Genomic DNA, 11,161 nt, shown 5'->3' with positions numbered 1-11,161 from the left:
ATATATATATATATATTTAATTTATATGTATATATATACAGAATATATATATATATACAGAATTTATATATACATTGTGTATATATATACATATATACATATATATGTATACATATTGTATATATGCATATATATAAATTATAGGGACTTCTGGTTTCTCATTGGGTAGAGACAATGGACCTTCTTAAGATGTCTCTCTTCCTCCATGGCCCCATAGGAATATACTGCACTGTGCAGAGAAACCCTTCTCTCATGCCAGCTTTATATACAGAACTCCAAACAACACTTAGCATGTGTGTTTGCCCAGGGGTAGACTCTGAACTCCTGGAGATTGTTATAAATAATTTTCCAAATTTCAGTCTGCTTAGAGAACATGTAATATTCCTTGCCACCTGCCAAGCACTTAGAGTTGTTGCCTTTTATTTCTCCAAACACTCTATAAAACAACATCTCTGTGTTCCACTTGGTCACCTACTTTTAAAGTTTACTCTTCAATGCTTTCCACCCTACTATTCATAAAGCATCTCACCCTGTTGTTTTGACTTGTTCTCATAGAGCCACACATATTGCTGATTGCTGATTGCCTCCAGTCTGCCACCTTTTTAACTATTTTAGTTAATTTTTGTGAACATACTTTCTTTTGTTCAATGAATGTTCCTAGCAACTTTGTCATAAGATTGCAAGTTCAAAGCCAGCTTCAGAACTTAGCAAGGCCCTCAGCAATTTAGCAAGACTGTGTTTCAAAATAAAATGTCTAAAGGACTGGAAATATTGCTAAGCGGTTGAGTGAGTGCCCCTGGGTTCAATCCCTAGTGTGTGTGTGTGTGTGTGTGTGTGTGTATCAGTTGGTTGTATATATATATGGGTTTAGTGCTAAGCCCTCCATTGTGTTCCATGTGGCTTTTTTTATGCCAATACCATACTGCTTTGTTTACTACAGCTTTGTAGTACACTTTGAAATCTGGTATTGTAATGACTTTTTTTTTTTTTCATGCTCAAGATGACTTTGGCTACTTAGTGATTTTTGTCATTGTATGCAAACCTTATGGTAATTTTTAAAGTCCAGTGGAGAATATCATTTATATTTTGATAGAGATTACATTAACTCTGTAGACTACATTGGGCATCATAGACATTTTAACAATACTGATTCTTACGTTACGTTAACATGGTATGTCTTTCCATTATTTTCTGTTTTCTTTAATTTCTTTCATTAATGTTTCAATATCTTTATTTTGGAATTCTGAACCTTCATTTATTGAACTTATTCCTTGTTGCTTTATTGTGTGTAGTATTGTGTTATTGCTTTTAAAATTTTAATTTGAAATAATTTGCTATTAGTATATAGCCACACTAATTATTTTTGTATGATTATTTTGTTTCCTAAAAGTATTTGAATTCATTTGTTAGTTCCAATATTTTTTGGTGGAATCATTAGAATTTTCTCTATATATGATCATGTAATATTCTGTGACAGTTCAACTTCTTTCTAAATTGGATACCCCTCATTTATTTCTCCTGCTTGATTGTTTGGTAAGATACCTATCGGGCCATCAAAAGTCCCAGAAAGGAACATCCATGTTGTTTCAGATCTTAGAGAAAACTCTCAGCTTTTATTCATTCAGTGTGGTGTTAGCTGTTGGTGTATTATAAATGACCTTCATTACATTGAGGTACATTTCTTGAATGCTTAAGTTGCTTAGTGTTTTTATCATGAAGGGATGTTGAATGATATCAAATGTCTTTTCTATATCATCTGATTCCCATGTATTTTTTATTCTTCATTCTCTTGATATGGGGTATCACATTTGTTGATTTGCATACATTGAAACTTTATTGCATTCCTGGATTAAATCCTACTTGATCATGGTGAATAATCTTTCTAGTTTGCTGATAATATTTTTGCCCCTATTGTTTATCAAGGATATTGAACCATAGTTTGGTTTGTTCTTTTCTTTTCCTTTCCTTTCTTTTCTTTTTCCGTCTTCCCTCCCTCTCTTCCTTCCTTCCTTCCTTCCTTCTCTTTTTATCTGATTTGGATATCAGGGTAATATCAGCTTCATAGGATGTGTTTGGAATAATTCCTTTCTCTCCTTTTTTTTTTTTTTTTGTAATGACATAAAGAGAATTGGTATGTTATTTTCCTCAAAATACTGGTAGAATTCAGCAGTGAATTCTAACCCTGGGCTGTTACTTGATGGAAGAATTGGTCTGTTCAGGTTTTCTCTTTCTTTATGATTCATTCTTGATAAGGTATATGTGTCTCTGAATTTATCCATTCTTTTCAGATTATCAAACTTATTGGCTTGTAGTTATTTATAATAATCTCTAGTGGTCTTTTATATTTCTGTGCTTTCAGTTATAATATTTCACTTACATCTTTGATATTACTTATTGGCCTCATCTATTTTCTTTCATAGTTTAGCCAAGGGTTTGACTATTTGTTTATATTTTCAAAGAGGCCCCTCAATATTTATTTTTTAAATTTTATTTCTTCTTTTTAGATATATATGACAGTACAGTATATTTTGACACATTTATTAAAAAATGGGGTATATATTATTCTAATTAGTATCCCAGTCTTGGGATAATCTCTTGCCTGAGGTTGGAATAATTTAGGAGGAAGAAGATTCATTGTGCTGTATTCATATATGTACATGGGAAAGGTGTGTCAGATGCATTCCACTGTCTTTACTATTTATATTCCCACTTCCTTAATTCCCTTTTGTCTAATACACTGAAATTCTATTCCCTCCACCCTTGCTGTGTGTTAGCATCTGTAAGGGTAAGTAAAAGGAGACACAGAGACAAGATGCAGAGGCAGGAAAGATGACAGAATGGCAGAGAGGCCAAGCTGCCAAACTTTATTTATATCAATAGGTTACTTTAGGTCATTGGCATCATTAGTACATATTGTTCACTGTAGTATTGGGCAGGTTACAGACTTAGCAACATCATGCAGCTTATTCCTCAGTTACATACTAAGTTGAAATGTGCAATATTAGGATCTTTGTATAGCTCTAAAGAAAGCCCATTGTATAAAGTTACTGTTATGTGGACAGATTTAGGCTTAGTGAAACATTGTGGTTGTCTAACAAGAGAGTTCCTTTATTCCCAGGAGCTGTGTGCCTGAGATCAAGATTGAGGCTGATAAGACTAATAAAGAGATTCCTATTGAAGGACATTGTTACAGCACAGCCAGGCATTGCACATGTATTAGTTATCTTATCTTACTAGTTCTTAGGAGAAACTTCAGGGTACTCTAAAAGTGGGAAAAAGAGTGCCTGTTATCCCCAGGGAGTTTGCTCACCAGAGGAATGCTTCCTTATATATTTCCATGGTGAGAATCCCTACAAGCATCCACATATCAGAGAGAACATTCAAACATTGTTTTTTTTTGGGGGGGGGAATTGGTCTATTTCACTTAGCATGATGGTCACTGGATCCATCCATTTACCAGCAAATGTCATAAATTAATTCTTTTTTGATGGCTGAGTTATATCCCATTGTGTCTATATACCACATTTTATTTATCCATTCATCTGTTCAGTGGTATCTAGGTTTGTTCCATAACTTAGATACTGTCTATTTTGCTCTATTTAATTTATTTCAGCTTTGATATTTATTATTTTTCTCATTCTACTTATTTTAGTTTTAGTTTGCTCCTTTTACTTCAAGTTCCTTGGATGTAGTGATACGCCTTTTTATCTATAATCTTTCTAATTTTTTCAGTTGACCATTGATTGCTATAAACTTCATTCTTAATTCTGCTTTTTTATTTCATAGGTATTAGTGTGCTGTCTCCTTTTACTTTTGCTTCGAGGAAATTTTTATTAAATTCATTTCTTGATTTTTCCTTGATCCATTGATTATTTAAATGTAAAATATTTAATTTTCATGTGTTTGTAAAGTTTCCAAAGTTTTTACATTTTTACTTTTATTTTTTGTTTTGTGTTGGTTAGGTTGAATCAACCCAGCACTAAGTTCCAGGGCAAAGTAACAAGAGTACTACTTTACCCTAACACAGTAAATAGGGTCTTGTGCTATCTCATGTTGCCTGAGGTTGGGATAATTTTGTGGGAAGGCACACCATTTACCCAATTTAGTTGTTGCTAAGCTGGGTCATACCCATGTCTCCCAACTGTAAAGCTCTGCTCATTGTCAGTTGTACACCAAGGCTCACACTATAGGTGGCAGTAATGGAGGTGGAAGCAGGAACATGTCTCATTGGGGTGCATGTCTCTGTTGTTGCTGGGACCATTATAAGTTTATATCTGTGAGCACTAGCCTGGTGATAATTCTGCTTCCTACTTTTGGGAGACGGATTGAGGAAACAGTCCCTTGGACTCCAAGGCTGGTGTAAGCCAGGTCACACTTGAGTTTCTGGAGCCTCTACAGTATTGAAGAGGAAGATATCTTCCCTGGATCCTCTCCAATTCTGAATCTGATACATCTGAAACTCCTGTCTGGTCTGCAGGTCTACCTGTCTCTGCTTGATGCAGGACCTGGCTTAGAGACCCTATGAGCTCTGGTGTACGAAATGTTGCCTTCTGTTTTTACTGGGTGCTTGATCCCACAAAGGTGGTTCAGGTCTCTAATACAAAACCCTGCACAAATGTTTGTGCCCTACTCTCCAAGGATTAGAACCTTGCTCCCCAGTCTGCTGTCTGAAGTTAGGGGAGGAGTGGTGGATGAATAATTTTCAGATGCTCAGCATGTAGGTACAGGCCTGGCTGTAGGGATCATGAGGCTTTTTCTGGAACTGGGTTTCACCATGACCAGCCCAGCACTCAGTTTCAGCTTTAAGGCTTGGACTTAATTCTCCCTCATTCTACCAAATGGAGGCACCTCTCTCAATTCTGGGCTGCTTAGAGTTGGGGGAGGGTTGATGTATAAAACTCCTTTTTTTCCTGCCTTCTTTAATGTCTCTTTAATTTTATAAAAAAGACCCTATGGTTTCTCACCTGATTTACTTAGCTCTTGTGCTACTAATTTTGTTTGTGAATAGCTGTTTAAGTTGGTTTGTCTGTGGGGAAAGCTTGCCAGAGGAACTTAGCTCAATTTTGTTCTACTTCCAAGGGCAACAATTTTTAACCAAGGTTGATATAATTTATCCCATACTCCCTCAATGTATACTCTATCTTGCTTTAATCTCTCATTTACTTGTTGAGGTCCAACCACATTGTTCTGCTTTCTAATTTTCATATTTATTTTTTAAATTTGTTTTGTCATATCTCAAAGTTTTTGTACATACTATTACCATGACGTGGCAAAATCTTCCCCTTATATTTGGTTAATCAATTTTTTATTATCCTCTGATAAAAATCTTTCTTACTTCATAGACCAAGTTAGATCTATCACATATAAAATTATTTTGTATTTCTTTTCCTTCACAGTACTAGTAATTTGTAATTAAATTATGTGTGTGTGTGTGCGTGCACACATGCATATGGCTTCTATAATTGTAAACAATATTAAATCAGAGAATATGACTGTCTAATTTATCATCTTCAGTGCCTTATACATTGCCAACACATATTAGATGCTCAATGAGTTAATAAATGTGCTACATAGTTAGGAGTCTGAAATTGAAACATTACCTGTGAGTTGGGAATAAATATGGAATGTTGGAGCTCCACAAAATTGTGGCATCTACAAGATATGGGCTTGCTTTAATGAGTTGAGAGAGCTATAATGTGCAGTTTAACTGAGCTTAAGAACCTCAAATGAAGGACACTTTTTTCCATACCAACACATATGTTCCAAAGTTATTTTCAATCCCTTGTTGGTTGACCTTCCAAATGCCGCAGTCTGGCTGGGCACAATCAGGAGCCACTTGTCAAAAGAAACTAACTTTATTTTTAGAACCACACACGCCAAACAAAACAGCCTCTCAGGAAAAACCCTCAGAGCCTCAACTGCCACCACCGGCTTTCCACAAGCCTCTCTCTCCCACACAAGCTTCTCTCCACCTCCCACAATCCTCCTGCTCTTGAGGCCGATTGGCTGGGTCATGTGGGCGGAGCCAAAAAAGTCCCCCAATGAGCAGCTCCGTGGTCTGAAAGGGCAGGGAAACAGCCCAATGAGCATCACCGCAGAGGAGCCAATCAGCTAGATGTTGCTGGGGCCGCTGTGAGCCAATCATCAGCCGGCAGCTGGAAGTTTGCTGGGGCCCCTTCGGCTGTGGCTCTCAACATTGGTTGACCTTCCAATTCAATATTGCTTTCAGATGTCATCATTGTGTTCCCATTTCATACTCAGTACATCTCATTTCATTGTTTTCCTTTCTGCCAGTGTCATAAAAGGTGCTAATTAAATGCTGACACTTAAAAATGTGTTTTATGATCACAAATATAATGCAAATTTACATAAATAGATATACTAATGAAAGTGTATAATGAAAAAGTTATCAATTTTTAACAAACTAATCACAAAATAATTTTAATTTTAATAATTTTATGCTATTTAAGTCTTTTAAATTCATTTGCATAGGTTTTGGGTTTTATTCCTTGCCATTATATAAGAATAGTTCTGTAATGAAATATTTAAACAAAATTTATAGTTAATGAACAATTCATAACCTGAAGTTAAAACAATATACAGAAACCTTAAAACCTTTATTTGCCAATAAAGTTTTGTCCTCCATAATATCTATTTCTTTCTTTCTCTGTCTCTCACATGCACGTGTACACACACACACACACACACACACACACACAGTATACTTGTTTCTTATACAGTAGTAGAATTTTGGCTACTTTTAAAACACCAGATTCCCATGGGTCTGGAAATGGTCTGTGAGACAACATTTCATTAGCTCAGAATTCATTCTTGAACTAATGTTTGCAAATTTCCTCAATGACAACATTGGGGAAATGCAAGCAGCTGGATGAAGGAGAGGAAGCAAGAAACAACTGTCTGAATTGTGATAAGAGAAGAACTGCATATATTAGCAAGTGGGCCTTAGATACTAATTCTTTTACTATTCTTTCAATTTTTAGCTTTCTTTTTTTCTGGTTACTCAAAAATATTTGAAGGACGCTGCCATTTTGTTTGAAATGTTTTATTTCAGCAATTTTAGATATAAAGTGATGAACACACTTTACTGATGCATTATTTTGATGTCACCCTCTCTCTGGGGTATTTTTCTATATTCCTACTCTTCTCATCTTTTTAGATTACTTACTTATCTGACGTTCAGGTCAACAATATATTAAATCCCTTTACCCATGGTAACCATGTACCAGAAACTCTCATGATTAAATACATAATTATACTTATTTACTTCTTTTCTTTATTATCACAGTACTGTTTTATGTAATTTTCAACTTAAGTTTTCTAGCCCATATATTGTAATGAAGCACACTAAAGGTTTGTAATATCCCATTTACATTATCTTCACCATTTTCATGTGATGTTTATTTATTTTTAATAGGATTGACTGCAGGGGTGCTTAAGCACTGATTCACATTCCCAACCACTTATATTTTATTTTGAGAGAGGGTCTCACTAAGTTGCTGGGGCTGGCTTTGAACTTGTGATCCTCCTGCCTCTGCCTCTTAAGCCACTGGGATTACAGGTGTACATCACTGTGCCTGGCTCATAATGTTATTTTCTTACTCCTTGCAACCTTATAGCTCCATTCTTCTTACTTGGACTTAATAAGAACTCGTTATCTTAAGAAACACTTATAATGCTGTAGTTGCAATGTATATAGTACTGAGAAACTACTATAAGTATTTGGCATGTTTTAGAGATACAACATTACCTTTAATATCATGTTTTTTCTAACTACTTCTGTAGGTATCCATGAATTGGTGGTTTTATTGGTTGCAGAGAAAATATCTAATAGAATTGATTTACTATGCATCTGTATTGGTAGTGAAAGAATATAAATTATGTTAGATTTAAATGGTAATTCTAAAGTAACTAGTCAAGGTAAACATATGGCACATACACTTGGCTCTTGTTAGATAGTCTGTCATTATTTTAAATAACATATTAGAAAGGAACCAAGTATTTAAGTTTTATATTATACATTCTTACTGGAATTGTTCAAAATGCTACAAAGTTTCTCTGCCTCTCTCTTTCTTAAATCTCACTCTCTTTTTTTTCTATATTTTTCCCTCCCTCTAGCCTTCCCTCTTTCCCTATTTATTATGTTTTCTTCCCTCCTGCCTTTTTTCCTGATTAAAAATTTACTTCCCAGGGAAATTATAAGAAAATACTTTGTTTTTCTGGGTTTAGTTATGATGTGTGCAATTTATTCCTTAATATTATGCTGAAGACCTTTCATAGCATTGTTTTAGCCAGCCTTTTCATGACTGTAACCCCAAATCCTGGAAATAACAATTTTAGAGTAGGAAAAGTTTATTTGGTGCGCATGGTTTCAGAGGTCTTAATTCATACATGGCTGACTCAATTGCTCTGGGCCCCAGGTGAGGCAGAACACATGACAGAATGGCATGTGGAGGAAAACAGCTCAGAATATGGAAACAAATGCAGAGAAAGTTCACCAGGGACAAAATATCAACTCCAAAGCCATGATCCAATGATCTACCTTATCCTGCCACACTCTATATACCTACAGTTACCATCTAGTTAACCCACATCAATAGATTAATGCACTGATTAGACTAAGGTTCTCATAACCCAAATATTTTACCTCTAAACTTTCTTTCATTGTCTCACACATGAACATTTGGGAAGCATCTAACTCATAACAAGCATTTAAGAAGCTCCTGTTCAACTCAGTCAAGCTTAGGTTATAGTTTTCCTGTAATAAGAAGAGGAAATTAATGGTTTTTGAATATCAGAAGACTCACAGATAATTCCAGAGGCAATTATTTGTCACAGATGATTGGAATCATAGGGAATTTTCTAAATGCAAACTGATGTTTAAACAGTCAAACTATTGAGCACCTACTATGAGACTAGAAGGCAATGGAGCAGTGACAACAAAAAACAAGGAAGAAAAATTATAGACGCCAGGCTTTGTTTATTTGATTTTTATGTGAACTTGGATCAGTAGTTATAATAAACTGTGATCCAAGTTATTAACTTGTGCTCTAATATAAAACCACAGGTTTGAGTTATCCTACAGATAAAAATAATGAATAGTAAAGTTTGATGTTAATGTGCTCTCAAAAATTTAATATCTTATAGAAATATAAGATATAATATTATAAGATGTCCAAATTTTAAGGGAAATGTCATAAATAAAATATAGTCACATTCCTTTGTAGAAACATCTATGGCAAGTGATAGTTTAAGTTGGGAATGTTGGAAGGAAAGATGTGGGGTATAATACTCTTTGGAATGTGAAGCAATGTGAAAAGTAATTATGGAGTATGATGTTGCCATAAGAGATAATATTCTTCCTCCTTTACAGAAAACAAATGTACACATCGATCAAAGCCAGAATATCCCTGGGGCGGTCAAGGTCCTATTTCAGAGTCTAGAGTTGCACAGAAGAGAAGAAAATATAATATCCACATACAAAAAATCACCACTGGGCTCTGGTTATAGCTCAGTTGTAGAATGCTTGCCTATTGTGTTTGCGACACTAGGTTTGATCCTCAGCATCTCATAAAAATAAATACATAAAATAAAGGTGTTGTGTCCATCCAAAACTAAAACTTTCTTTTAAAAAGATCACCAATGTGCTGGGGTTATGGTTCAGTGGTAGAGGGCTTGCCTCGCACGTGTGAGGCACTGGGTTCAATCTTCAGCAACACATAAAAATAAATAAATGTACTGTGTCTATCTACAACTAAAAATATACTTTAAAAAAAATCACCTAGGAGATTAGTATATGTGAGAGCCATAAAATGTCTTCAAAACAAGGGTACATCAGGATGTTGTGCATACCTGTAATCCTAACAACTTTGGAGACTGAGGCAATCTCAAGTTCAAGGCCAGCTGCAGCAACTAAGTGAGACCCTGTATCAAAATAAAAACAAAAAAAAAATGAAAAGGGTGGGGGATGTTGCTTACTGGTAAAGTTCCCCTGAGTTCAAACCCTGATATGAAAAATAAAACAAAACAACAACAGAAAACAATCAAGCAAGATAATGGATAATATCACTTTTAGCCATGCAGTGTGAACAATCAAAGTCTCTGAGAGCCTGCCCTAAATGGGACACATGCACATTTTTGTCACTGAGCTATCCAAAAACTTTCCATCAGGGGAATCCTAGAGAAGGATACTTAGCTGCAGAAACAAACCCTCCCAGAAACAGCTACTGTTGTGCCACTCTAGGAGTGGAGCATCTACCTTTATCAAACTTACACATGCCCATGATCCATGATTCAAGGCAATTCCATAAGCATTCATATGACAGACCAAATTTATGTGCCTGTATTATACCTGCTCACACTTCAGACACTGGAATCATCCCAATAATGAGATACTTTAAATATCAGTTCTAAGAGTCAAGTCTCTGCACATGCCCAGACTGTGGACACTTGCTCAGCAGCCAATGAGTGCTAGCCTATGCTCTGGACCCTAGTTCTGATGGTGCACTGTGAATGCTTATGCCTCAGACACTAGAGCTTTGATCAAAGGGAACTACCTTGCATCTTGGCACTCAAGCCAGTATCTCTCTAATTTCATTCATACCTTGGGTACATTTCATCTACCATAGAAGCTAGGTGTTTTCCTGACCCCAGAGCCACTATAGATCTGTACATGTTCACGTTATCATCCCTGGCTCACCTATTGATTTACAAACACCTGTATCTCACACAACATTGTACATTTAGCAATACCATTATCATATTTGACACAGTGAGCCCTTTGTGCTGGTATCAATCCTTCCCAGACCAAAGATCCATAATAATTTCACATGTGCCAATGATTTAGACTTAAGCTCTGTGACTGGTCTACAGGCACCACTCATGAGATACAAATGCCACCACTACTATGACTTAGGACTTGAAAAAGCCAGACCTAGTGGCAAGAGAGATATTCTTAGCCAGAATTTTCTCAGTAAAAGGAAAAGACATTGTAATAACCTAAGCAGTCATCACCACTGTATAATGTAATAGCTGTTTTCTTTTTTGTATATTTTTAGTTGTAGATAGAGCTTTATTTTATTTATTTATATGTACTACTGAGAATCGAACCCAGTGCCTCATACATGGTAGCCACGTACTGTAT

General features: G+C 35.6%; 1 pseudogene; it reads right to left on the bottom strand.

Annotated features, from left to right (window-relative positions):
- Positions 1–10,692, bottom strand: part of LOC107156042 — a 22,263-nt pseudogene extending 11,571 nt beyond the window's left edge.
- Positions 10,693–11,161: the final 469 nt, after the last annotated feature.

Source organism: Marmota marmota, unplaced genomic scaffold, assembly GCF_001458135.2.
Source record: "Marmota marmota marmota unplaced genomic scaffold, marMar, whole genome shotgun sequence".
NCBI classification, from domain to species: domain Eukaryota; kingdom Metazoa; phylum Chordata; class Mammalia; order Rodentia; family Sciuridae; genus Marmota; species Marmota marmota.
The sequence above is the reverse complement of the archived record's forward strand: the minus strand, read 5'-3'. Positions and strand labels throughout refer to the sequence as shown.